The 27,684-nt window shown below is 53.5% G+C and overlaps 1 long non-coding RNA gene across 1 annotated transcript; it reads left to right on the top strand.

Moving 5' to 3' along the window:
* Window positions 1-535: 535 nt before the first annotated feature.
* Window positions 536-21,380, top strand: LOC131505316 (uncharacterized). Its single transcript, XR_009258353.1, has 3 exons — window positions 536-1,075; window positions 18,478-18,724; window positions 20,042-21,380. It is a non-coding gene; the product is annotated as an uncharacterized LOC131505316 (long non-coding RNA).
* Window positions 21,381-27,684: the final 6,304 nt, after the last annotated feature.

Here is a 27,684-nt window from a genome sequence, read left to right as displayed (position 1 = left end):
CTCCCCCAGCCCGCCGCTTCAGGCACTGCAGCACTGCCCCGGCCGCCCCGCCTCGCCCCCCGCCGGCGCCTCGGAGCCCGACCCCAGCCCGAGCGCGGCGGACCGACCCGAGCGCGGCGGCCCCTGGCGCGCACCCAGCCGCTTGCGCTCCGGGCGCCCGGGGCCGCGCACCCGGGAGTCCGGAGCCACCCGGCCGCCCCCCGCCAGGCCCCTCCCCGCCTCCCGGCCGGCTCGTCCTCTGGCCCAGCCTTTCCCTGGCGCTCACCTCCCTCCAGCCTTCCGGGAGCTGGACGGGGCCTCTCGAGCTTCGGGCAGCTTGCGACAGTGGCCGGAGACTGCGGGAATCCGAAACCTCGTTTCTGGCTAGCCTCAAGTTCTGGGCGCGCCCTAAGCGGCAGGGTCTTGACCAAGCCCCTTAACCTCTGTGGGCCTCTGTTTTCTCACCCGAGAAAGAAGGGTGAGAGAGAAGATCGTGAGAGAAGAAGAGCTGGAGATAGGAGAAACTCGGGGTGGGGGGTGGGGGTGGGGTGTCTCTCTTTAGCACACTCGCCAAGTCTTGCTTTGCGCTTTGGTTTTCTGTGCGCTTGTTTTGATTCATCCTCTCCTATCTGGCAGATTCCGACAGCTCAGTGCCCGGCACAGCGTGGGTGGCTGAAGCGTTCGGGAATGAATGAATGAAGGGGCATGGGCTGCAGCCTGTACTTTGCTGGGGCAGAGTGCTCAGTTCCACAACACGCTAACTCCTAAGCCTTACTCGCCCATCTCTAGGTCATGCCCTCTCTAGGTCTCGCATCTGATTCTGTGTCCCTCACCCTGCCTCAGCTTGAGTCCCACGGTTACTGAGAGCTGGGGGGACCTGTTGTCTAAATGGGAGAACCAAGGCCCAGAGAAAAATCACATCGCTAGGAGCTGGGGACAGAGCCACAGACCAGGCCTACGCCCTCCCCTCTGACCCTGTGCTCTTGCTGTTTTAGGAGCGTGAGGCTTGCTGTCACGTGGATGGTCCTGTTTGGATGCTGGGACTGGTGCCCTCCACTCCATGGAGTCTCTGGGGCTCAGCACGAGGACGGGCTCGGTAAATATTTGGTGCTGAGAGTAGGCAGAAGGTGGCGGGGATTTGTGGGGCTGAGCAGGAGTACAGATGAAGGCTCACGTACCATATGTCTAAATATTTGCAAGTTATAAATCAAGCTAACAAAATGTGAAATAAAATATGTCCTATTCTCCTACCTTGACAAGTATACTTTCCTAGCAACCTGGAAGGCCAGCTTTGAATGGAGAATTCTCAGACTCCTCAGACCCTGTGAGGGGCACGGTGGTGCAGGGAGAGGAGACCCCTTCTTTCCCACATCTGCCTTTGGTCTGCCCCGCACATGTGAACAGCTCAGCCTGCACGTGCAAGCCCAGGCCACACCTCCTCTCCCTGCAGAGAGCTGCTCCTTGGCCACCCCTCAGGCCCAGGGGGCTGGGCGTGCCTGTGGTGGGGGTCTGTCCTCACGGGGTGGACCTGGGGAAGAGACCCACCCAGGTGCTGGAGTGGGCTTAGGGCTGTCTGGGCAGGGAATCCCAGAGGCCTGGGTACCTACAGTGTGATCTAGAGAAGGGGGCACAGGCTCCAAGTGGGCATATTCTTTGGGCCCCGTGATCTCTTCTCCCTGTGATGAGAGCTTGGCCGGAGGACCAGAGTTTCAGGGTCCCCAGGGCAGGATCCGCTCTTACCTAAGGGCGGAACTGAATTACTGAACCATTTTGAGCCGACAGAAGTGCTTCCTGGAGTCTCAGTGTGGTAGGGTGGGAAATAGGAATAAGTAATTATTGCTGGGGTGCCTGGGGGGCTCAGTCGGTTAAGTGTCTGCCTCTTGATCTCCGCTCAGGTCGTGATCTCACGATTCGTGAGACTGAGCCTTGTGTCAGTCTCTGTGCTGAGGGCACAGAGCCTGCTTGGGATTTTCTCTCTCTCCCTCTTTCTCTGCCCCTTACCTGCACACACACACACACACACACACACACACACACACACACTCTCTCTCTCTCTCTCTCTCAAATAAGTAAACATTAAAAAAGAATAATTATTGTTCTATAAACAGCAACAGACAAACTATTTTAGGGTGGTCATATGTGTTCCTTCCAAACCCAGACATTTTTAAGAGTGCTCAAGACTCTAACAGGAAGCAGGACCGTGCCTGGCAAACTAGAATGCCTTGTTCTGCTAAAATGTTGAGTGCTCATCTACCAGGCATCCTTCTAAGTGCTTTACGTGGTGTCACTTGTTCAATCCTCAGAGCAAATCTAGGAAGTAGGTGCTGCTATTTCCCCATTTTACAGGTGAGGAAATGGCAGTTAGAGAAGTAAATGACCTGCCCAAGGAAAGTGGCGGACCCGGGGCTCCAGAGCCGTGTCGTGTGCCTGGGCTCGGGTGTTTGGGCTTGAGTCTCTGTCCCGCAGCGCATGCCCGCTGACCGTTGGGGGAGTGGCTGGCACCCCCCAGTGTCTGTGTCTGTCAGGTGGGGACAACATTACCCGCCTCACCTTCTCCTGGGGCTGCCGGGAGACGCGCAAGAAGCAGTGAGTGTGAGTCCTAGGAGCTGGAAGGAGCTGAGCCGGGGAGGGTGGGAACGGAGGCCCGTGGCCAGAAAGGCCCGCCCTGACTGTGATAAGGGAGAGGAGGAGTCCTCTGGTCTGAGTCAGTGGAAAGTCTTAATGTGAAAGTCTCTTTGAGGAAATGCTCTTCTAACTTTTAAGAACAGCCCAGTGGTGAGGATTTACATACAAGTGGACTGAGAAAGTTCAATCATCAATATAGCCCTGTCATGTATAATCGCACGTGATAATAATAGTGAACATGTATCTGGTGCTTCTGATATGACAGCCACTGTGCCACAGAGGCTTTGCTTATAGTAGTAACTCATTTAATTCTGGCCACAGCCTTGGATGTAGAAACCGCTATTCCCATTTATGGGTGGTGAGGCCCAGGGGCTGCCTAAAGTGCTTTAAGATGTATCAACAACCCTACGACGGAGGCACTCTTGTGTTACATATGGAGAAACCGAGGCACAGAGGGATCCGACGGACTCCCTACAGTTGCACGGTTAGGAAGTGGCACAGCCAGGGTTTGGACCCAGGTGGTCTGGGGACGGAATCGCCCACTGACTACACCTTAGGTGTTTCCTTTTCTTTGGCTGAAGAGAACAATTCGTTAACTCTCCATGTGGTCCGGTTTTGGAGTGAGTTATCTTTCCTTACTAGAAACTTCACCAAGGAAGGGAAACCTGGCCAAGTTTTTAATCAGAAAGAATCACATACAGCACGTCTAAAGTATTGCCAGGTCTCGGTGAATGGGTCTGAAGCAACGTGGTTGGCTGTTCTCCAGCCCAATCTTAGAAGCATCCAGTAACAGAGTGTCTGGTCAACAGGTGAGTGGGATTTCCAGTCCAGCTCCCCAGATTTTCGAGGTGGAAAAACTGAGGGCCTAGTCTTGGGGTCTAGGACATTTTTAAACCTATGCATGCATTGATCAGGGAGGTAAAAAGCAGAGGGTTCCTCTGCTGACCCCATGGCCTGCACCAGCTCGAGCTTGGCTAGATGGATCTACACAGCTGTCTCCTCTGAGCTGTCCACCTGGTGCCCTGACCAAGAAGGGGCAGGATACCTGATCAGTCTCAGCCAGCCATGCGCATTTGTGGGGCCCCCGGCACCTCCCTGCCCCTCTCTGGGCCTGCCATTTGCTCCCTAAATTCCCTTCTAGGAATCTAGAGAGGGGGTAAAATGGACCGTCAGGTTCTCGGGAAGCCTGTATTTGCTCCCAGCCCTGCCAGATCTCTTCCCCAATCCGAGCCTCAGTTCCTTCATCTGTGCAGTGGGAGTCATAAGAGATCCTGTGAAGAATCAATGGGATGTGTGTGAAGAATTCTAAGCCTGGGGCTCAGCTTCGCTGAGTGTCGAGTAAGGCGCTTCATCCTGCTCCCTGGTTTAAGCCCAAAGACACACTCGAATGATCTGCGGGTGTGTTTTGCTTGGTCCACCACTGGGACCAAGTGTATGTAATCTGTTGACAACATGTCGAGATTGGGAGGTTTCATAGATTGGGATCCCCAGCTTCTCTTGAAAAGTGGGGAGGTTTGGCAACAGGGGGACCCACATTCTCTGGTGAACAAGGGTGACCTCCGTACATCTTTAATGGCTCATTTATGTCCCTGCAACCCCCTACGTAGTGCATTGAATCCTTACCATAAGTTATGAACACCCTTATTTGGCCAGCGAGGAAATAGAGGCTCAGAGAGTTGGGATGAGTTACCAAGGTCACGGTGTTAGACGATGATACAGCCAGGACTCCCAGTGAGGACCTCTGTCACTTTTCTCTTTTGGGGCTCTCTTTCCACCCCAGCCACGCTCTGGGTCTGTGGAGAAACCCTAGTTATGACCTGATAGAAGGACTTAGGCATGTGGTGTCAATGCCTATGGGTCCCCCCCTTTATCTTCAGACCCCCGGGGCTGTGGAGTTAGCATCGGGGTCCAGGAATCAATGTGCACACCTAGAATTCTGGGAATAAACCTCTCTTGCCTACATATAAGATGATCGTAGCTTAACATTTTTATTTATTATGAAAATGTTCAAATATATACAATGGAAGAAAGTAATAGTATAGTAAACCCCCAGGTATGCATCATCCAGATTCAGCAATGACCAAAACTTGGTTCCATTTGCTTCATCTACTCTTTTTTTGTTTCTCTTTTTCTTTTTTTTTTTTTTTTTTTTTTTTTTTTTTTAATTTTTTTTTCAATGTTTTTTTTATTTATTTTTGGGACAGAGAGACACAGAGCATGAACGGGGGAGGGGCAGAGAGAGAGGGAGACACAGAATTGGAAACGGGCTCCAGGCTCCGAGCTGTCAGCACAGAGCCCGACGCGGGGCTCGAACTCACAGACGCGAGATCGTGACCTGGCTGAAGTCGGCCGCTTAACCGACTGCGCCACCCAGGCGCCCCTGTTTCTCTTTTTCTTTACTGAGTTATTTCAACACGCACTGCAGCTATCTTATCGCGTCACCTGAACACCTCAGTGTAGGTCTCTAAAGCCAGCGGCGTGCTGGGGCCGGCTGGTTCTGGCTGCTCAGAGCCGACCGTGGGCATCTCTTGTCAATTCCGCGTTCCGTGATGTCATGTCGGTAGCCTGAAATCTGCCCCGTGGGAGATCTACACCCCAGAAATCAGCAAACACTACAAAACAGGGCTCCCCTACAATTCTCCACCCCAGAGAGTCGGCGGTTCAACATTCATCAGTGCGCCGCTGTTGGAAACACGTGGACGTTTAAAAAAATTTTTTTATGTTTATTTTTCAGAGACAGAGACAGAGACAGAGACAGAGAATGAGTGGGAGAGGGGCAGAGAGCGAGGGAGATAGAGAATCCAGAGCAGGCTCCATACTGTCAATGCAAAGCCCAACGTGGGGCTCGAACCCACAAACCGTGAGTGAGATCATGACCTGAGCTGAAGTCTGACGCTCCACTGATTGAGCCACCCAGGCGCCCCTCACATGGACCTTTTCTTACATAACCACTGTGTGATCATCTCAACTACTGAAATTAATGTTTCCATTCTAATCAAATGTCTATGACAGTTTCAAAGTTGTCTGTTTACAGATGGTTTGTCTCATCAGGACTCAGACAAGATCCGCCTCTGACATTTGGTTGTTATGTCTCTTAATTTTTTTTAAATCTAGAGTATATCCCTCCATGCCCACCTGTGGCTTTTTTTGTGCCCGTGATTACTGGCCACAGCAGGTTGGCTGCTCCGTTCTGTTGGCTGTATGTTTGTCAGCTGATGTGTTCCTCTTTCCCTTATTTCCTGTCTCTAAAGTCTGAGTAGGTTCCGTTCAACTTTTGATGTGTTTGTTTGCTTGTTTGTTAGAGGCGGGCCGGAAGGCTTCAGAGATGGTGCTGCCTTGTATGTGTACCTTTTCAATGCCCGCAGATGATTTGCAATAAATGAGACACGAAGTCATTGAAAAGCATTTCTAAATTTATCACGGCCTTTTGTTATGTTACCATCAACATATACTACAGGTATAGCCACCACGGAAAATCTTTTGCTAGAAGGAAGGGCCGTCCAACTCAGGAAAGCTGGGCCCCTCTGATTGGGCCTCACCAGTCTGGGCAGGTCTTTCTACATTCCGGTCCTTTGGGAGTTCATGCCACGATGCTGTCACTTGGATGGTCAGATGCCCCTACCTGGTGTCTAACCTCAGTCTCTCCTGCTTTCTCTGCCCGGAGCCTTGGCATTTCCTCACCTCCCTTCTCTCAGATCTCTTCTAGCACGAGGAGAAAAACGAACCCAAATATCCTGTGGTTCTAGGTTCTGGATCCCATACTTGATGTGCTAATCATTTCACCCTGCAGTGGTTCGAAACTCTATCTACCCCCAGCCCCAGGAGACGCTGTGTATCTCTTCTCCACCCCCCTGAGGGATGCGGGTCCTCACGGAACAGGGCTCGTGGCATCTGGCCTAGGGTCCCTCTGTGCACCCTGGGTTGCAGGTCCCGGGGGCTTGTGCACCGACCGGCCGCAGGTTGTGGCTTTGGTCCCCGACAGGGCTCCTGCTCTTGCCTATCCTTCCCGCCCTTCCTGCCTGGATCGAATCCTGGAGGCTGGTCCCCTCTACCTTTGTCCTCTTGTCTCCTCCTGACTCCACTCACTGACTCGGCTTGGAGCTTGCTCCTTCCTTCCAGAAACGGACCTGTGGACACAAACAGTGGCTGAGCATTCTGCTTGAATCTTGAAGATGGCTTGAGCTAAGAGGTTCCCTTTGGGAAGCGGAGCTGTGTCTGGGGAACACGGAAGCATCTTATGTGCTATGCCTCACACCAGGAGTTTGAGCCCGAGCCTGTGTTTAAGCCACCGTCAGGACCCAACCTAGGAATGAGCTCTTCAGGCTGGCAAGGCCCTGTCAGACCATCCCTTACCCAGGCAGGAGGGTGGGCGGTGTGAACTTGACTTTTCCTCAGAGGTAATTTGCGTTACCTACGTACAAGGCCTCAGACACCTGTGATGCTGCAGTCTCAGAAAAAGAAAAAGCCTGACCTGTAAGAAAATATTCAAGGGAAGTTAGAAGAGGCATTCTGTTACGTGTTCGTGGAAACAAGGATTTTGACCGGCGGTGAAGAATGACTGCATACGGCACCAGATTGCTCTTGAACGTTTATCTTCTTGACTTGTTTTTATCAGAACCTTCAAAGAATGGGTTGTTAAACTGCTTTAATAGAGGACTTAATTTTCTTTAACATTCCCGGTTAGAACTAGTGATGTTAATTTGTTGTTAATTTCTCATGCTTATAGCCGAAATCCAAGGAGGACAAAGAAGGAAAATAATACAGGAAGCTCCCAGTGCTGTTTTCTGTCAGCAGCAACCTCCCCTCATGTTGGGGAGGCACAAGCAAAGGCCCTGGGGTCAGCTAGCCTTGGGCTCTGACCCAGGTCTATCCCTCATTGGTCTTGTGCTTTTAGCAAATCTTCTCATCTGTCCCTCTGTCTCTGCTCCACCTCCCCTCTGGGCCTTTGCATGTGCTGTTTTCCCCTGCGGGGGCTGGGGGGGGGGCGGTAGAAATGCACCTCAACCAGTCCTTTACTGAGCTAATTTCCTCAAGATTCAGCTTACATATCACTTCCAAGAAGACTTCCTTGGGCTCCTGGTTACATATTGTCTGTCAGCCCTCTGGACTTTTTCTTTGAAGCACTATCAACCTAATCAAAATGATTATTAAAGAGTTATTTGTCAAATTGTGTGGTGTATCTCTTCCCACGATTTATCATCTCCAAGAGGATAAAGATCATGCTTTTTTTCACTGGTGTGTTCCCACCGCCACAGAGTGTTGGATAAAGAAATGAAGTGCAATTCTTCAAGCCTCAGTTTCTTCATCCAAAAAATGGGCCTATGACTATCTTTCTTTTGAATGGGAATAGATACATCTGACAAATATTAGTTTCTTTCCTATCCTTACTCCTTGCAAAAGAAAAAAAAAAGAACAATTTAGAGGAAATAAATGTTATTTTGAATTGTTAAGCCTGAAAAACCCGTAACTTGGGGTGCCTGGATGGCTCAGTCGGTTAAGCGTCCGACTTCGGCTCAGGTCGTGATCTCTCTGTTCTTGGGTTCGAGCCCCGCGTCAGACTCTGTGCTGACAGCTCTGAGCCTGGATCCTGCTTCGGATTCTGTGTCTCCCTCTCTCTGCCCCTCCTCCACTCTCACTCTGTCAGTCTGTCTGTCTCTCTCTCTCTCTCAAATAAATACACATTAAAAAAATTTTTAAAAACCCCGTAACTTAAGAGAGCACACATAGCATTGAAATTATAATTGTGGAATGTTTGACATGTGCCTGGTTTCTGCCGCAAGATGAACTAAATGACTCCCTTAGGGCCTGGGGTGGAGAAGCACGTTCTCCTGGGGATGAGAGAGTGGCTTTGCCTGGGGGTGCAGGGCCCAGGGCTGGGCCGAGGAGCCCAGGAGAGTTGTGGGGGTTCCATGCCACCCTGGGAGTGGCTTCTAAGCTTCCCTTGGGCTCTGCGGGGGCAGATGGGATGGCCCAGGGCACCTGTTCTCCTGCGCTGCTCAGAGGAGACTTCCTGGTGAAGGGGGACACCTAAGTTCAGGCCTGAAGGGTTGGTCAGGTTAGCTTGGCGAGGGATGAGAGGAAAAATATTCTAGCCTAAGGGCACAGCGTCTGCATCAGCCTGGTGGCGAGGTGGCTGGGCTCGTAGGAGGATGAGAGAAGTTCAGGGGGGTGGATGGGCAGAGAAACAGGGGTGGGTGGGTCCCGTGACGAAGCTGGAGGAGGGCAGCAGGGGCCAGGGCAGCTCAGGGGATGCTGTGTGCACGTGTGTGCACGTGTGTGCACGTGTGTGTGCATGTATGCGCACGTGTATACGTGTGTGTGAGGGGGCAGCACCCTCGGCTTCCAGCCAGGAGCCATGCACACAGATGCCCGGCCGGCACCCGCACACATGCAGACACCCCGGCACTGGAGTGTCAGAAACCCGCCAGGGCCAGAGCAGCTGCTTCTAAATCAAGGCCAAGGGCAGCCGAGGGGCCCGCTTGGGTTTGGTGGCTTTGCCGTATGGGCTGACGGGGGCTGGGGCTGAAGGGGGGCTCTCCATTAGGGATTCTGGGCCAGAGTGAGCCTGGCTCGTTTGGGGAAGTTTATTTTGGAAGCTGGGATGATGCAAAATTAAGCGGGGAGGAAAAAATAGATGAGGCGGCGGTGAGGGTCTGTCTGTGGCTGGCGGGGCTGAAAGTGTCCCGCTAGAGGAGCGTTGTTGGGTAAACAGATGGGGGTGGCAGCTTTTCTGTATGTCCGCTATAAATATCCCACAGTTTGGCCGCCCCTGCTGGGGTTTCCTGGCATCGCGGGTGTGGAGATCAAGGTGCAGACACAGGGCACTTCCGGGAGCAGCAGAGGGCGGCCAGGGCACTGCTCAGATCTAAGTCCCCCGGGAGGCGGTGTGGGCACCGAGGTCTGAGGCTGAGGCCCTGGGCAGTGAGGTGCTCCCTCACTGCTAGCAGGCCGTGGATGTCTGGTGAGCCCCATTAGTCTAGGAGCCTCAGTTTCCTCACCTGTGAGGTGTGGCTGAGGATATGAGGCAAGGGGAGCGTCACTCCTGGTCCCGCGATGGGCTCCAGATACTCAGGAAATGCTCTGTCCATGGTCCAACCTCTTAGTTTCTGGGTGACCTGGGTGAGTTCTATCATCTTCCGGAGTCTCCATCCCATCAAAAATAGAGGGGAGGGGGCGTCTGGGAAGCTGAAAAGGAATTGTGGGAATGGACTGCAGCGCGAGAGTATTTCAGAGCTAACTGCGGGCCAGGCTGGAGCCCTCCCACCGTCCCCTGCAGCCCCCGGGGACCTCTGTCATCTTTACAACACTGTAGCACTTCGTAATAATGGTGAGGGTGATGGTACCAGCCATGCCCACTGCTGGCCTGTGATGATCCAGGGACTTGGCAAACTAGGTTATCTAAGCTCGTTGTGGCAGGTTATCTTCCCAGCCACCCCATCCTACAGGTGAAGAACCCAAGGCCCAGAGGGAAGGGGTTGCCCACGAGCTCCTTCGTCCAGCCAATATGTATTCAGTGAAGATCAGCCCCGTGCCAGGGCCCAGTCTAGTTACTGGGGATTTAGTGGGTCCCTGTGTCCATGGATCTCACGGCCCAGTGAGGAGAACGGACTAACCATCAGTTAAGGAGGGATACGCAGGCAAGCATCTAGCATCTAGGATGGCCTGGGACCTCCCTTTCTCCTGAATCTTTAGTGGCTGTGTTCGGGCTCCTCGGACCGAGAGATTGCTGTCACCCAGTCATCGGCAGCGCTGGCCCGGAAGGGGGCAGCTGCCTGCTGAAATGAATCAGGAACAAATCAATCGGTTCTCCAAAATATCGCCTGAACACTACTCCGTGAAGACGTGTGCTAGCTTCGGTGGGCCTCGGGCTGATCGGGTGGCTGGGGAGAAGTGCATGAAAGCCTCGTTGGTATGCATCCGGACGACGTGCCATGATGGAGAAAACATTCCCATGCCTTCCCAGAGCCCAGTGAACTAGGCAGGGCAATGGTCACCCCCATTTTACAGATTAGGGAGCTGAAGTTCAGTGAGGTTAGGTGACTTTCCCAAGGACACTCAGCTAGGATGCGGTAGGGCAGGGCCTAGAACACAGGACTGCCCTACTTCGAAGCCTGTGCTTCCTCTGTAGATAAGGAGGGGCCCTGGGCAGTGGGAGAGAGGTCTCAAGGGCCCTGAACTGCCCTACAGACCCACGTCGGCATGTCAAGCTCAGCAGTGGTGCTTCGGCCAAGAGAGGGGCAGGCATTTTACCCTTGCCTCTCATGTTCCACTATGAAGTCACCTGCCTGTAGTCTGCAGGTGGAGGGGACAGAGTTTCTGGACACCCAGCTCTGTCCTTTACAAGCTGGGCCCTGGGAAACCACTCATTATCCCTGAGCCTCAGTTTCTCTCTGTGAATGCAAGGGTTGGACTTGGTAATCTCTAGAGAACATTTCAGCTCAGACACCCCATACTTCTCCAGGGTGCCCCGTGGCCTGTCCTTGGGCCCAAGAGGGCGTAGTTGGGAGCAAGGGTTTGACTGAGACAGGACCAGGCAAGACTTACGCTACAGCCCCCAGGGGGACTTGGGCTCATGCTGATTCCAAAGTGTCCACTCAGAGTGAGCAGGGCCGGGGAGCTGAGGAGTGAACGTGTCCCCTTGGGCTCTGGGCACCCTGGATTGAGGAGGTGAAGCCAGGGCCTTTACTGTTTCCCCTCCCCACCCAGTCCCCATCCCACTGACTCTGGGACAGTGCTCCCAGGCTGCCAGAGGGAAGCACGGCACATGTGGCAGCATTGTGTCGCAAATATCCAGGTTCTCCTCTTGCCAGATCCGTGGTAGGAATGCACTGCCCTCCCCCTTGAAGCTGGGGAGGGCCACGTGACTGGCTTGGGCCAATGAAATGTGATGGCAATCAGCAACTGGCAGGGCGGTGGTGGCTTGGACCCTGAGTGAGGATGTAGAGCAGAGTCCCCACCACCAGCATGCGGTGTGAACCAGAACTAAACTTTTGCTGTTCAAAGCCACTGAGGTTTGGGGGTTGTTTGTTACTGTGTCATAACCCAGTACATCCTGACTAGAGTGCAGGGCAGGTGGATGGGACAGCAAGAGAGACGGCAGCCTTGGGGTTAACTAATCGGTCTTTCCTTCTTCCTTTTATTTTACATATGTTTATTCATCCATCCATCTGTCTGACCATCTGCCCATCCATCAGCCATCCTTCTGTCTGTTCATCCATCCATCCATCCATCCAACCATCCATCCATCCATCCATCCAACAATCCATCCAACCATCCAGCCATCCAACCATCCATCCATCCATCCATCCATCCATCCATCCATCCAACAATCCATCCATCCATCCATCCATCCATCCATCCATCCATCCATCCATCCAACAATCCATCCAACCATCCATCCATCCATCCATCCAACCATCCATCCACTCATCTGTCCAACTACCATACATTCATCTATTCATCCATCTGTCCATCCATCTGTCCACCCAAAGATTCAAACATATGTCGGTTTGACCATGAAGACCAACCTTCTCTGTTGTGCCAAGACGCTTCTTTGGAGAAGACACACCCTTCTATCTGCCCGAATTGTCTCTGTCCACAGAATCTGCTCAACTCTTCCTCTTCCAAGAAGCTTTCCCTGACCTGCTTCCAGCCATAGTCAGGATGTCCAGGGGGCTACAAAGGCCCGCGGAGCCCCGATCACCATGGCTGGCCTATAGATGTATTGACCGAGTCACATTCTGGAGGCATAACTGCACTTCTCCCAGACAGAACTGAGGCATCATGGGATTTGCTAGTAGTAGTGGTCTTGGGACCTTGATTGCCCCAAATGGCCCCAAGTTCACATATCCAGGGACCTTCATCCTTGGTAGGCCTCGTGTGCCCATTTTGGGCTTAGCACATGTGATGACCCTAGAAACGTGCTCCCCAAATCTCAGGCCCACTCTGGGCTCCTCCAGAGTTCAGAGCAGCCTTGGGATCAACCTTGAAACCCAGGTCTTATTTTGCAAAAAAGGAGGAGGAGCCATCAATGTAGGGGAAATTGGATTTTGGTGAAATTGTCAAGAGCCGGTTGGTTAGGGGAGCCAGTTAGGCCTCTGCTATTTCTTCTCGGGTCTCTCTGGCTGGTCTCGATGAAGTACCGAGGGAGCAGAGACTGCCTTCGATGGCACTGCCTTAGATGGCCTGGTAGCAAATGCCCGGACTTTGCAGGTAGGCAATGGGGTTCTGCGTGGTCCCTGACTGAGCAGAAACATCACATCTCTGAGCCTCAGTTTTCACATCTGTAAAATGGGGATTTCCTCAGCTTAAAGGGTTGGTGCAGAACACGATGGGGTAGTGAAAATGTGTGCGGTACTGGGCGTAAAGTAGGTGTGCAGTAAATTGTAGTTACCACCAACAGTGCTATGCTGGGGCCGGACTGAAACTCGCTTACTAATGTACAGGGATTTGATGTCAGGCATGAGGGTGGTGGTGATTATATTAAGTCCAGTCCCTCTTGTGGAGGAAGCTTAGCCTCTGGGTTAAACGTTGGGATCAGGATCAAGGGCACAATTCAATTTACATTCGTTAGGGAAAGGGAATTATTCTTTTCTAAAACTCCTACTGTGTGCCAGGTGCTGAGATGAGCAGAGTATGTGCATGATTCCTTGGGAGCCTTGCATAGGCTCTAAGAGGGATCATTAGCTCCATTCTACAGATGGTACAACTGAGGCTCAGAGAGGCCAAGGGATTGGTCAAGGTCATACAGTAAAAAAAAAGACGGAGCGCAGATTCTCCCCCAAGGGCCGATGGAAGGAGGCAGGAAGTGGGCCGGGGGGCAGCAGGTGCTAATGGCACTGGGGAGCTGGCAGCCTGCTCCCAGCACCTCATCTGTCCCCACAGGGCTCTTTTCTCTCTCTCAGCCCCTCACCAGGGCCACCGCCACCTTCATTCCGGAGCGCACATCTCTCCCTCTTGTCAGGGCACAGAGTCGGCCTGAGGACCCTGCACTTGATTGAGGCTACAGTCCCCAGGCCCGGGAAGGGAGACCCGCCAACTGGCAGAGCCAGACCCAAGAACACGGGCTCCGATCCCCTGCCCAGGGTCCCTCCCTCCGCAGAACCACCAGGAGGATCCCATTGCCCCACTAGTTGGTTTCCGTGGGAAATGGGAACCGATGATCTGAAATCAGAACCGTCCAGAACAATTTCGGACACACAGCACAACTCAACCACACAGAGACTTCCTTCCTTCACTCTCTGTGTCAGGGACTAAGTGTTGCTTCTTCCAGGAGCGGGGACGCTGGACCATGCTTAACCCAAATGCCCAGCGCTCGTATCAGGTACGGCGGCACCTGGGCAGGGTAGCGGCTTTGGAGCGCGAGGACATTCTGGCCTCCCTCCTTCCTCCTCCATCATGGCCTTCAGGAAGCTGACCAGAGCCCATGCACCAGGCCGGGCCTCCTCAGAAGACCGTTTCTGTGCCTTCCTGTTGCGGTTTGGACTTTGGAGAAATGCTCCGGCCTTGAACTCATCGAGGGCCGGCCCCATGTGAAGCTTGAAGTTTGTTCAGCCGTTTTGGGCTCCTGGTGGCGGGGAGCTCGGCCTTAAGCAAAGTCCAAGCTGACCGCAGGTTTCCAGGGCGACTCTGGAGTGGACAGGCCTATTTATATGTGGTGGGCATTATATCACCACTTCCCCCTACACTTCGTTTGTGAAGGTTTTTCTCCAGGGGGAAGAAGCCTGGCCTTCTCTCCACCATCACCCTTGCTCTTTCTGGCCCCTCAAAGTAGGGAGGCCGACGGGACCGGGTAAGGGAGTGCCGTGGGGGTTAGGGTGCTGGGCGCGCACACACCTGGCTTTGAATCCTTTTGGTCTCAGCTCAAATGTCACCTCCTCCCAGAGCCCTTCCCTGACCACTCTGCCCCTCACAGTATTTACCACTATCTCATCATCTGTTCACTTGTCTCACTCTCTGTCCCCATAAGATGTGGCCTTCATCACAGATTCGTCCTCAGTACCTAGAGCAGAGCCAGGGACACAGTAGGTACTCAAGAAAAGTTGGCTGAATATATATAGGAAGGAGGTAGCTCCCTCCGACAGTGTTCTCAACTCCAAGGGGCATCAGAGCCCCAGGGCGCCTGCTGACTGATGCTGACTTGGGGCCCTGCCGCAGAGAACCTGATTCAGTGGGTTCGGGGAAGGCAGGATTCTGCAGCTGGTCCGGGGGCCACCCCTTGGGCGATACGGGCTCCGGAAGCCTGGGCCTCAATGGGGCCCAGAGCATGGTGCTGAGCTGTGGGTCCGGCTCTCTGAACACCTGCCCTGGGGGTCTCGGGAGGGGGCCGGACAGCAGGAGGGGCCTTGGGGCCTCAGGTGCGGGTATCAGAAGGTGGACGCCGAGGGGAAGCCAGGCTCTCTCCCCACAGGCATTTGTATCATGGATCTCACCTTCTTATAATTCTTTGGTATCTCTTCCCTCTGCTAGACTGTAAGGGTCCGGAGGGAGGGGATCCAGTCGGTACCTAACTGCCCTGAGACTGAGGCAAGTGAGGCCCTGACCTTGACCCCGGGCCCTGTTCTGGTCCTCTTTGGCCTGCACTCCACCCCAGCGGCCACGGGGACGAGCGCACCCAGAGCTCAGACCACAACCCTTCACAGTCCATCTTCCTTCCACATGCCGCTCGCCCTGCCCTGTCCCGGAGGCCTGAGCCCGCTCCCAGGTCTATGCGGGGCCCCTTCCCTGGGCCGATGCTCCCGAGGTGGACGTGACCACAGGTGTGAGCACTGCCAGGCCCAGGCGGCCACGGAGCAGATGCTCGGGGAGCAAGGACAGAGGTTGCACGTGTGGGCTGGGGGGTCCACGCGCGAAGCCCAGCGCGGGAGGAAACGGGGACAGGCCTGAGGGCTGCAGCCCTCGGTCTTGTCCTGGTCCCATTGCCAGGGCCCACGCGGGGCCTGGCGCCTGGCTCAGGCTTTCCTTCCTTCTCCCCCGGCCTCCCTGCTTCAGGGCTGCAGCCTCCTTAGAAAGCAAGCGGGGAACTGGGGGTGGAGGATGTAAATGCGTCATTTCCTCCCCATGTGTGCTCATCATTAGGGCCTGCCGCCGTGCCCAGGGCTGCCTCAAGTTTCCATGCCTAACCCTCAAGGTGTCCAGGGGGTTAGGTAATGTTTTCCCCAGCCTGTGACGCTCAGAGAGGTGAGGCGACTCATCCGAGGCCACACAGCTGGTAGAACACCCTCCGTCGTCGGTGACTCCAAAGCCAGTGCTCCTAGGCTGGGGGAGCCTGTGTTTTAGGAAACGGCAAAACTCTGGGGAGTCGGGTGGGTGCATGTGCTGACGCCGCAGGCCTGTTTCTAGAATGGCGAAGGGGTGGGGGGGGGGTGGAGAGGTGTGGGCATAGCTCCAGAGGGCACTGCACAGGTCAGAGACAGGCCCAGTCACACAGGAAGATGTCAGCAGGGTCGAAGGACACTTGGGGGCCCTTCAGGCCCTAAAGCCACCATCAGACCTCCCAGAGCCTCTGCAAATAAACACCAGTCAAATTAGTAAAAGGGGCTGGCTGGACTAGTGCAGCTCAACCCCCCGGGGCCCCCTCCCAGCCAGGTGACTAAAAGCAGGTGGTCCCTAGAGGCAGGACTCACCACTGGGTGAGACAGGGCTCTTGTAGCCTAGAGTCCCCTCAGGAAAGGGCTGAGCCCTCAGTGTCCCCTTGGGAAAGGGCCACGTCCCCGGCCTGGGCTCCTCAAGTCAGCGTTTAATCACGTGCCAGGCACCACGCTAACTTTGTTGTCACAACAGCACAAAGAGGTGGCGACAGTTATTATCCTCATGCTGCATAAGGAGAAACCGAGGCTCAGAGGGATGAAGCGTTTTGCTTGAGGTCACAGAGCTGCAAGTGGTGGGGGTGGGGTTGGCCTCTTGTCTCTCTGACTCCAGAGCCTGAGGGCTTGTCCTCTCCCATCCATCCGGGGTTGGCCAGAAACCTTGGGCAGTGTGGCCGGAGGGACAGGAAGAGGTGAGATCTGACTCCCGCTCCCCCGTGGCTCCCAGACAGAGCAGAAGGGGAGTGTGTGGCCCACCCGGGCTGCGGGGAACTGGGGTTGGCGGGGAGCGGCGAGGGTAAGGAACTCAGCCTGGCAATGCCAGCTCTTTGCAGGAAGCACCTTCGCTTGCCTGGCTAGGCTGTGGGCAGAGGGCAGCTGTGTGGGATGCCCGCTGCCACAAGCCGGACATGGTTTCTAAGGGCAGAGGGTAAACAGTCGCTTTGGCTTCTTGGGTGTGCACCTGGGGTGACGGGTCAGCCCTGGAATATTCCGGGAAGTGGAGGAGAGCAACCAGAGGCCTTGGGTTCTCAGAGTGAGGAGGAAGGCGTGAGCTGGAGGGCCCCAGAGGAGTCACAGCAGCGGGCCAGAGTCTCCTCTTCAGGGAGGAGGGTCTTGGAGTCAGGACGTCAGGGAGGCTCGTGCTTGGCCAAGCTGGCCGTGTCTGAGCGACAGGAGAGAAAGAGGGCACCACGTGTCTCAGTAATCATTCCTCCTTTCTGGTCCCGTACTGTGCGCTGTCCACCTTCCAGTTCATTCACCACCCAACAAATAGTAAGCGAGCAGGCTCTGGGCGAGGCCTTGGGGTGCAGCGCTGAGCGCGACAAGCTCATAGCCCTCACCTCCACGGAACTTCAGTCTAGAAACGTTGTCCTGGCCTGCTCTCATCTGTTGTTTGTGAGGTGAAGGCAGTTCGGCAAAACACAACAGAGCACGGGAGTGGGGTGGGAGGACCACATGATAGGGAGGACTCTCAGGCACTGCAGGCTCCGGGGCAAAAGAACATTGTCAGGACCAGCTGCTGGCTCTCTCTCCTGGTTCTACTCTGGCTGGGGCTTCATTCGCGTCTGGGCGTTCTCCACGGGGGACTGAAGATGCCTGCCCCGACCAGCGTCCCCGTACTCCCCCTCTTCTATCAACACCCATATACCCAATCTTAGTCTGGATTCACCTCTGGGATCATTAGATGGGGGAGAGGGATTGTTCTCCTGAGGAAGAGGCAAAAACAGTGTGCCCATGACTCAGGAGACAGGTATTCAAAGGCCAATCCAGCCAATACTAATGTAATTATAATTGTGACCTGGTGCCACAAAGAAGTACAGGGTGAGATCAGTAAATGGGAGAGTCTGATCTGGTTGGAGAAATCAAGGAAGGCTTCCCTGAGGAAGTGGCCTTTGAATAGGGATTGGGTGCATAAGCAGGAGTTGACTGGCTAAGGATGGGGAAGAGAGTGCTGAGCAGAGGGAACAGTGCAGGTGTGAGGTTGCGCGGCCCCAGGGAGAGGGCAAAAGATGATGGATAGGGTGGTGGGTTCTGCGCACATGGGTCTCTTTGTGCAGGTGATAGTAGCAATTTTGGAGTTTCCTTGAGAGCAACAGGAAGCCACTGGAGAGTTGTAACTGGGGCTGGCATCATTGATTCTGTAACAGCGTCTCTGGCTGCACCATGGAGAACGGGTTGAAGGGGCCAGGGGACCAGTTGGTTGGCTACCCTAATTGTCCGGGCAGGAGACGATGGTGGCTTGAATGAGGAAAGCGACACAGGAAACAGAGTCAGGTGCATGCGTTTGAAATACATTTTGGAAGTAAAATGAATAGAACTGGGTACCGGAGTGGATGGGGGTGGGGGGTGATGGGGAGAGAGAAACACCTGAAGGATGGTTTCCAGCTTTCTGGCTTGCACAGCAACCCACAGAGTGGGGAGTGAGGATTTCTGGCTCTCATTTAACAGCTCTGGAAGCCGAGGCTCTGAGGCAGGAGATGACTTACCCAAGGTCGTACAGCAGGTGGGTGGCCGAGCCCAGATTCCAACCCGGGTCTGTCTGTCATCAAAACCCATGTTCTTGAAGGAGACATGAACAGACACTTCTCAAAGAAGACATCCAGATGGCCAACAGACACATGAGAAGATGCTCAACGTCACTCATCATCAGGGAAAAACAAATCACAACCACAGGGAGATACCACCTTGCACCTGTCAGAATGGCCAAGATCAAAACCTTAAGAAACAACAAGAGTTGGCGAGGATGTGGAGAAAAAGGAACACTCATGCACTGTTGGTGGGAACGCAAACTGGTGCAACCTCTCTGGAAAACGGTATGGAGTTTCCTTAAAAAATTAAAAATAGAACTACCCTATGTTCCAATAATCACATTACTGGGTATTACCCAAAGAATATGAAAACACTAATTCAAATGGGTACATGCACCCCCCACGTGTTTATTGCCGCATTATTTACAATAGCTAAATTATGGAAGCAGCCCAGTGATAGATGAATGAAGAAAAAAAGATGAGGCATATATACACAATGGGATAGTATTCAGCCATTATAAAGAATGAAATCTTGCTCTTTGCAATGGTGTGGATGGAGCGAGAAAGTAATATGCTAAGCACAATAAGTCAGGCAGAGAAAGACAAATATCACAGTGATCTCAGTCATATGTGGAATTTAAGAAGCAAAACAAACGAACCAAGAGGGGAAAAAAGAGACCAAAAAGCAGACTCTTAACTGGAGAGAACAAACTGGTGGTTACCAGCAGGGAGGTGGGTGGGGAGGTGGGGGAAACAGGTGAAGGGGATTAACAGTACACTTCTCGTGATGAGCACCCAGTACTGTGTGGGCGTGTTGAATCACTATGTTGTACACCTGAAGCAGATATAACACTGTGTTAACTATAATGGAATCTAAAAAAAATAATAACCCCATGTTCTTCTCCATGATTCTCTCTCTGCCATTAAGGTCTCTTCTATTAAGGCTTTGGGAAATGAGTGGCAGATTTAGAGAAGCTTGGGGAACCCAAGCTCCCCTGCTAAGGGAACACCCACAATGAGTTGCTTGAGGGTTCTAGAAAGTCCGCAGCCAAGAGCCCAAGTCAGAGGGCCGGTCAGAGAACAGCCTAGGGGAGGGTGACTCAGGAAGGACACTAGCCTCTTTGACCTATAAAGAAAGGTGTGTGTGTGTGTGTGTGTGTGTGTGTGTGTGTGTGTTTAGCCTGGGGAATCTCAGTGTCTCAGGACAAGCAAAGAATCTGGAGTCAGGCCTGGAGGTTCAATCTTGGCCCCGTGACTTCTGAGCTCTCTCTCAAACACTCAGTTTCCTTGCTTGTAAACTGATGTCTACAATCCCTAACTTGTAGGGTGATTGCAAGACTGAGACGAAGCCATGGAACTGAGAAGGGGTCCGTAAATCGTAGCTGTTAAAATTCTTCTATGCTAACCTTGGGGTTTGAGTGGTACTGAGAGAGTCAAGCAGGTTTCCCTGTCTGGGATTCTAGGCTGGGAATTCCCAGAGGTGGGGATACTGCCGACAAATGCCCAGAGCACATGGAAGAAGTGGTGGGTACCAGTGCTAGCCTGGGGACCTTGAGCTGGTACCCTTATTCTCCACGGCTCAGGAAACTTGTTCTTCTCCAGGAAGCCTCCCCAGCATACCCCAACCCACGTGCTCCTGCGTTCCTGCAGACTTGATTGCTCGGTGGACCTCAGTGGACAAGGCTGTCTTCTTGCTGAGCTGACCTTCACGAATGACCACTCAGCCCCCAGAAAGTGAGACTCAGTAGAGTTGCCCAACCAGCTGAGTGACCTGGAGTAACTTAACCTCACTGTCCCTCTGTTAACTCAGGGATCCAGAGGAGATAAGACCATCTTTCCCGGAGTGTGTTTAAGGATTCAATGAGGTAATGCATGTGAAATGCCTGACACAGCCATAAAGAGCGCTTCCTGATGGGTTATCATCATAGATTTGTGTTTGTCTCCCTTTCTAGGCCAGGAGCCTCATGGAAGGTAGGGATTATACCTCCGTGACTTCTGGTGCTCAGAGCCTGGAAGGATGCCTGACACACAGTCGGTGCTCAGTGAAGGCCTGTTGAAGAAATGTACTTCCCTTCTTGGTGTCCCCAGCAGCACCTTGCAGGCGACGGAGATTCAGGATGGGGTAAAGCTTAGGAAGATGGTTTTGGGGATCAGATAGATTTTGGGTCCATATCCTTCCTCTGACTCATAACAGGCATGATACTTTAAGTCACTCCACTTAATCTGCTTTCTTCTCTGCAAAATTGGATTAAAAGGCCACCTCCCAGGGTTCTGTGATGATTCACTAAATCATATAACTCATGCGTGTGCAGTGTTTAATGCAGTTCACGATGGGAGCTGTAATTATGATGATCAATGATTAACTCCCATGTATGCGGCTGCCCAGTGCAGTGGGCCTGTGTGGGTGGCTTTCCCGGTATCTTTCTCCTCCCTGCCCCCTGCCCTTCTGGATAGCCTTGATTTTGATTTGGGGAGCCATGCATCTCCAGCGACTGACCCTGCTTCTGTACCAGGCAGAACTGGGGCTAAGTCAGTAAGCGCATTTCAACCCCCTGGCTCAGTGACTGGTTTACAGTTGGGCGTGTAACCCATACATGTCACATTAGAGTGAACCTCAGGACTTTTGCTGGGGATTCTGGGACAAAGATGGTTCTCTGATACTCTGCTGAGCACAAATGAGTTGATCTTTGTCTTGGTAACCGCTGGCACATGTCTTGAGACTATAGATAGGGAAGCCAGTGTTGAAAGAGACAAGTTGAGTGAGAGAAAGAAACTGGGCCCTTACTGGCACTGTTAAGCTGCTGGATCAAGCTTTTCCTGAAGGACTTTTTTAAAAAAGTGAGCCAATAAATTGCTTTTATTATGTATGGCTATTTGAATTGGGTTTTCTGTTCCTAGTAACCAAAATCATCCTTACGGATACAACCCATACATTTCTCCACCTTGTGTAGCTGTCACTTCCTTTCTGTGGGTGGGGTGACATCGGCTCAGGCCACATTTCCTCCATGAGCACATGGACTCTGTGAGAACCAGCTGACGCTGCTGCCTGTCGGAAACCAGACCACCCAGGAGCCTAAAGATTATGGAAACATAAAGAAAACCAGAGCAGGGAAAAATCCAAGTGAATGCTTCCAGAATAACCAAAAAGTTAAAAAAAAAAAAAAAGTGGTGGCAACTCTCTAATAGCAAAATAATTGACCACTACCCTCCGGATGGAAGAGGGCGTATCCCCATCTAAGCCACCTGAAGGGTGTGTCGTCTTTGTAGGGCGTATTCGTTGCTTCCGGCTGCCAGCATCAGTTCCCCTGTAGGCTAGCACTCTGGTTCTTTCCTGGGATGCAGGAGTCTCACCTTCCCTAGCTAAAGGTAAGCTAACAGAAGCTCCTTTACCAGAATGGAATCTTGAACTGAAGAGCCTGATCCATCCATCCCTGAGTCCAGATCCCGACCATATTATTCTGGTCACCAACCCAATGTTGTACCTTTTGCTGTTTAACCTCTGCAACATCCTTGGTCCCCAAGACTGGGGTACCAGCCCCCTACAGATTCTGGGAGCTCTCAGTAGCTTTCCAATATATTTCCTTTTGCCGAAGCAAGCAAGGTTCATTTCTGTTGCTTGCAACCAAAGAGTCCTCACCGATACGCCTGCAGAAGGGGCTGTGACAAGGTTGCAGAGGGGTCTGTGACTGAGAAGCCTTGTCAAACACAGGCTGGGTGATTTCGAACCAGGTTCTGGTTATCACGCGATGGGTCGTTTTTGGGGAAGGCCGACTGGCATAATTGTGAAGGGTCCTCAAGGTCATAGTGCATCGTCAGGCATCAGGCATTGTCTGCAGACTGGATGCATGCAAATATATTGATGTGGAAGTGGTGAATGAGACACAAATCAGTTTCAAGGAATTCCTGAAATCACATTAAAAAAAAGTATTAGGTATTTTATCATCTAACCGACACTAAATGTAAAATCTGGGAAAATATTCACACGGAAAAGGGTGGCTCTGCGTGAAAAATGTTAGAATCACAGCTGGAAGGGTATGACGCGCAAAGGCTGGGTCCTGCAGGATCACAGCGGCCAGCCACCGTTCCTGCCACGCAGGATCCACTTTCCCTCCCTCCACCGCGGCACCCTGATGGGGCTCTGGGGGCCTGGCTCCTCCTACTGGCTCCAGAGGTGGCACGTGACACAGGTCTGGCCAATCAGAGCGTTGGATTTTCCTGGCCACAGTGATTGGCTCAGGGAGGGGGACATAACCCAATCAGAGCCAATAAGAAGCAGCGAGCGTTTAGCGGGGGCTGCTGGGAAGGAGCATTTAAACCTGAAGGGGGGCGAAGGTCTGCAATGGCCCAAGGTGAGGGTGATGCTCTGCGACGGGCCTTGCGTGTGACTGGAGCCAGCGCAGAGGAGAGGGAGTGAGCTGGAGAGAGAGGAGCTGGGTCGTGGTAACACGGATTGGACGCCTGGGTTGCAGGAGCCAGAGAATCCCATCTTCTTAAGCCACCCCCGGGCCCTAAGGGACACGTGGGAGGGGTGGTGCTGGAATTCTGAGACTCATTTAGCAAAGCATCCGGTTGTCATCACCCCCGATAGACTGGCTTCTTGGAAAAGACACATTCGGTGTAATTCAACCAAGATGGAACAGGGACCTGCTTTCCTTGTAGGGTGTGGGTTCCACTGGCCCCCGCCCCCCTGAGGGGACTCATTTTAGAGTTGCCAGATTTAGCAAACAAAATACAGGACTTCTCCTTAAATTTGAAGTTCAGGTAAACAATAAGCTGGTTTTTGTTGGTGGTGGTGGTTTTCTTTTCTTTTCTTTTCTTTCTTTTTTTTTAATTTTTTTTTTTTTTTTTTTAGTCTAAGTATGTCTCAGGTAATATTTGGTACATACTTATACTAAATAATTATTCGTTGTGTATCTGAACTTCCTGAGTTCAGATACTGAAGTTCAGGAACTGAGCATCCCGTGTCTTTTGGGGCAGACCTCCCCAGACTTCCTAAGAAGTCGCCTTGGACAGGTTTGTTCGCACGAGGTGAAGGAGGAGAAGGCAGGCACGGTGCACGTGAGCTGTCTCTGGATGGAGTGGAAGCGTGCAGATGTGGGAGGCCACTGGGGAGGAGCTGAAGAAGGGGCGAGGGAAGAGAACGGAGAAGAGTGGGGTCGCTGAGGATGTCAGCAGTGAGGGCCCTGAGGCCCAGCAGGGGAGGCGTACCTGGCATGGCAGTCAGTGAGCCTGCAGTGACCACGACCCCCTTGAAGAAGAAGCTCTCCTGTCCTCATCCCTGCTCAAGGAATTCGTGTTTGCACCTTATGACCCTCCAGCCACAGCTGGACAAGCATGGGCCCTTGACCCAAAGGCAGTCAATGCAGGGCCAGACCTGACTCAGTGACAAGAGCTGACATGGCCTGAGTACACACCATCCTGAGCTTAGAGATGAGGAGAGGCCGCGGTCGGCGGTGGGAATGGAAGCTCGATGGAGACATGGAGGCTTTGGGGAGGCCAGGAGAGGTCTGCGCACAGGGATGTGGTGAGGGAGGGAAGCTGGGGATGCAGAGGCTGTGAGGTTGGGGAGCTAGGTCCTCAACTAGGTCTTGGGGCTCCAGAGATGACCTCACTCTTGAGAAGCTCCCGGTTTAGCGGGAGACGTAAAGGAAGGAGACTTCAGCTTTTCCTGGCAAGCTGAGGGGCGCCTCCTGGAGAAGGTGGCCCTTAAGCAGGGCCATGCAAGATGAGCAGAAGTTTGCCAGGGAAGAAGGCAGGAAAGACATTGGAGAAGAAGCGGTTGGATTAAAGGTGAGGACTTGGAAGTTGCTGGTCTTGACGTGACATGTGGGCAAGGGTGGCCAAAGAGAGGGCACAGACCAGGGCCACAGGCTGCTGCTCTGGGGGGGCCAGGTGGGTCCGTGAATGAGCTCAGGTGTGAGCAAGATCCTGTGTCCTTCTGGGGCTCCTCTTTCCCAATTTTCAAAGGGCAGGGATCCAGTGAACCGTTCTCTTAAATAAACCGCTGGGAAATAATGAAGAGAAAATGTCACCATGGCCTACTGGCAAGTCCAGAGTCTGCCCAAAGCAGGGGCTGTGGACCCCGGCTACCCGCTGGACTCACCAGGGGGGCTTTTATGACCTAGGATTGCTGGAGCCCGTCCCTGGGGAATCTCAGTCGGTCCAGGGTGGAGCCCAGGCAGCAAAATAGTTCAGTAGCTGCCCAGGTGCGGCTACTAAATTGAATCTAACTTGGGGCGCCTGGGTGGCGCAGTCGGTTAAGCGTCCGACTTCAGCCAGGTCACGATCTCGCGGTCCGCGAGTTCGAGCCCCGCGTCGGGCTCTGGGCCGACGGCTCGGAGCCTGGAGCCTGTTTCCGATTCTGTGTCTCCCTCTCTCTCTGCCCCTCCCCCGTTCATGCTCTGTCTCTCTCTGTCCCAAAAATAAATAAAAAATGTTGAAAAAAAAAATTAAAATAAATAAATAAATAAATAAATAAATAAATTGAATCTAACTCGATTCTGAGGGACAGCCAGGGTGGAGAACCACTGGCCCCCACGGAATGCCAGCTGATGGCTTGTGGGAATGTATCTTCCCAAATCTTTGGGTTTTTCAGGAAAAGCCAGAAACCTGAGTTTTTCTGTGAAATCTCCTCATTTAAAATGTTGGCTCAACTTAAACGGGGAAAAACTGGGGAGTATTTACTGTGGACTGTTCAAAGCTACTTGTCCTCACACCAGCTCCATGAGGTGTTGATGTCAGCTTTGCAGACGGGGAAGTGGAGGCACGGAGATGCTATGTAACCCACCCGAGGACGCAGAGCCGGAAAGTACCAGGCTGGCTCCAGAGGCCATGCTTTTAGCCACAGAACCTGTCTGCGGCCTGGATCTGGCCCCCGGCCCAAGGAGAGGAGCCTGGGGCAGAGTCCTGGCCGAGGTGAGAAAGGCGGCAGCGGCGCGGCCAGAGGGTGGAGACCTCCCCGACTGCTGCCATCAGACACTCCTGTGATGAATGAAGACGGGGCCCTCTGCCTTCTGTAATGGCCTCAGGCGTCTCCGCAGCCCCACGTGGCCCTGCCCAGGGAGAGGAGCCCGGCCGCTCTGCTTCGCACAAGGCCTGGCAGGTTCAGACTTGGGTCTTCATCAAATGCCCTGGTGGCGCTGGCTGGGCCCAGATGCTGCCGATAAATGGGATCACCTGGCGGTGTGGGGCCGTTGCTGGGAAGCTGCAGGCTTTGTTGTGGTGACTCAGGGCGGGTCACCACCTGACAGCAGCTATCACACCTTCTGGGCTCCAGGCTGGGCCCCGGGGGTGTCTCTGTATGAGGCTGGTGGGACCCACCCCGGTGAGCCCTGATCTTGGAATCACCTTATAAGGAGCCGTTACCTTCCCGCAGGCTTTGAGGATGGGGCCAGTGGGCATTCCGGGTGAGGCGAGAGAACGGGTTCAGTCAGCCAGGGTTGTTCTTTCCATTTTACAGGTGAGGAGATCGAGGCTCAGAGGTGAAATGGTTGGCCAAGGTCTTGTGGCGTGTAAGTGGAACTGGGGTTTGAGTCCAAGTTGTTCCCTGGCTGTTTACCTTCTCTGGATATGTTCTGGATCCCAGATCCCCACTCACTCGGGACCCCAAGGCCTCGTGGGTCAGGGCTGTGCACACCCCAGTGGCACGTTTACAGGTCACAGGCAGCTCGGACAACCCCACGGAGAGATGACAAGGCTATGGCGGCGTGGGTGTTTGTACAGATCAGTCGCAGAGAGACTCGGGCTGGCCATTGTTAACACACCCTCGAATCATAGAATGGATCTGTGGCCGCTAGAGTGAATCATTTTGGTTGAGTTAAAAATAAGAACAAAGTTCTATTTATTTATTTATTTTTATCTAGCTGAAGAGCAGCGGCTTCTTTTGTTTTCCAGCTTATTTTTAGCTTCGTAAAACTAGTTCAGACATCAACATTGTCGTCTTTTCATCTCTGCTAAGAACTCCCCTTCCTGGCCCTCTGCAGACAGGCTCCCCAGGTGGCATCTGGGCCGGTGTTTTTGTTGCTTGACTCTCTTTGCTCGTGTGTGGGGGCCCTGCTGGGGATGGGCATAGGCCGTGTCCAGAGGAAGGTCCCACCAAGGGGAGGGTCTGAACCTGGGTGCCGGGGAGTTTCCTGGGAGAGCCCCCAGGGCCCAGGCAGGGCCATTTCCCAGGAGGGTCCTCTTCCGTGGAGTAGGCTGGGTAGCAGGTGGCTGGGAGTCGGCTGCGTGGTCGTAGGGAGGGAGGAGGTGGCTGCCCCGTGTTTAGCGAGAGGCTAGTCTTGCACCTTTGGACACTTTCCAGTCGGGCCCTGCCTTGTCCACCGCCGCCCCCCCCCGCCCCCAACCCCCCACCTCCCAGTCTCTCCGCCCCCTGCCCTGTGCCCCACTTGCCTTGCCTCCAGACCTAAGCCACTCAGCAGTCCCTCCCGGATATTTGCTCTCCTAGGATCCCTGTTCCTTACTTGCAGGGATAACCTGTGTGAAAGAGTCCAGCACCAGGTTCAACACATAACTGGTGCTTAAAAGCACACTTTCCTCGCTCTGTACGTGGAAGCATGGCCCTCTTAGCTCTAGCGGAATCCTAGTACGACGTAAGAGGCACAGCGCCAAGACAGAGAAGCCTCTAGTCTGCCTGCATGGAAGAAGCAAGGTTTGGGGCCTATTGCAGAGGTAGTCAGTTGGGTTTTGACTGTCCCAGGATCCCTGGTGGAACGTATGACCTGTGAGAAGCCAGGTGGGACTCTGAGTGAGATGTCTCTGGGGCTGCCGGGACGGACGCAAGCCCTCCTTCTCCTGGACTTCAGTCTGCACCTGCTTCTCCTACCAGCCTTCTACTCTGTGAGCTCTCCGCAGCCTCCCGGTGAATGCCCCTCCAGCAGAAGGAAGCTAAGTTGGATTCTGTTGCTGGCAATCGAGGGTCCCTAGGGGAGACGTCCCTCAGATCTGCAGCTCTCCCCTCCCCCATCCTGGGATAGGAGAGCCCAGTGCCTCTTCTGTGGCAGCTGGACGGAGGGGAGGGCCGTGGTGAAGGTGCCTGGAGGAAGGGGGAGGCTCCGTCTCGGCCCAGATGGGACCCCAAGGGTCAGTTAGTTCAGTCCCTGAGTGAACTGCCAGGGAGGGACAGCCTAATCTAGGCGGCCTGGACTTTGCATAGCGGGGTCTCCTAGTCACAGGCCTAATCCTTTCTGCGGGGCTTGGGGTATGTGGGGTCGGGGGAGGGACTGCCCCTTATAGGCTGGCACAAT

Source organism: Neofelis nebulosa, chromosome 2 (assembly GCF_028018385.1).
Source record: "Neofelis nebulosa isolate mNeoNeb1 chromosome 2, mNeoNeb1.pri, whole genome shotgun sequence".
In the NCBI taxonomy this organism is placed as follows: domain Eukaryota; kingdom Metazoa; phylum Chordata; class Mammalia; order Carnivora; family Felidae; genus Neofelis; species Neofelis nebulosa.
Note: the sequence above shows the minus strand (reverse complement) of the source record. Positions and strands in the feature narration are given on the sequence as shown.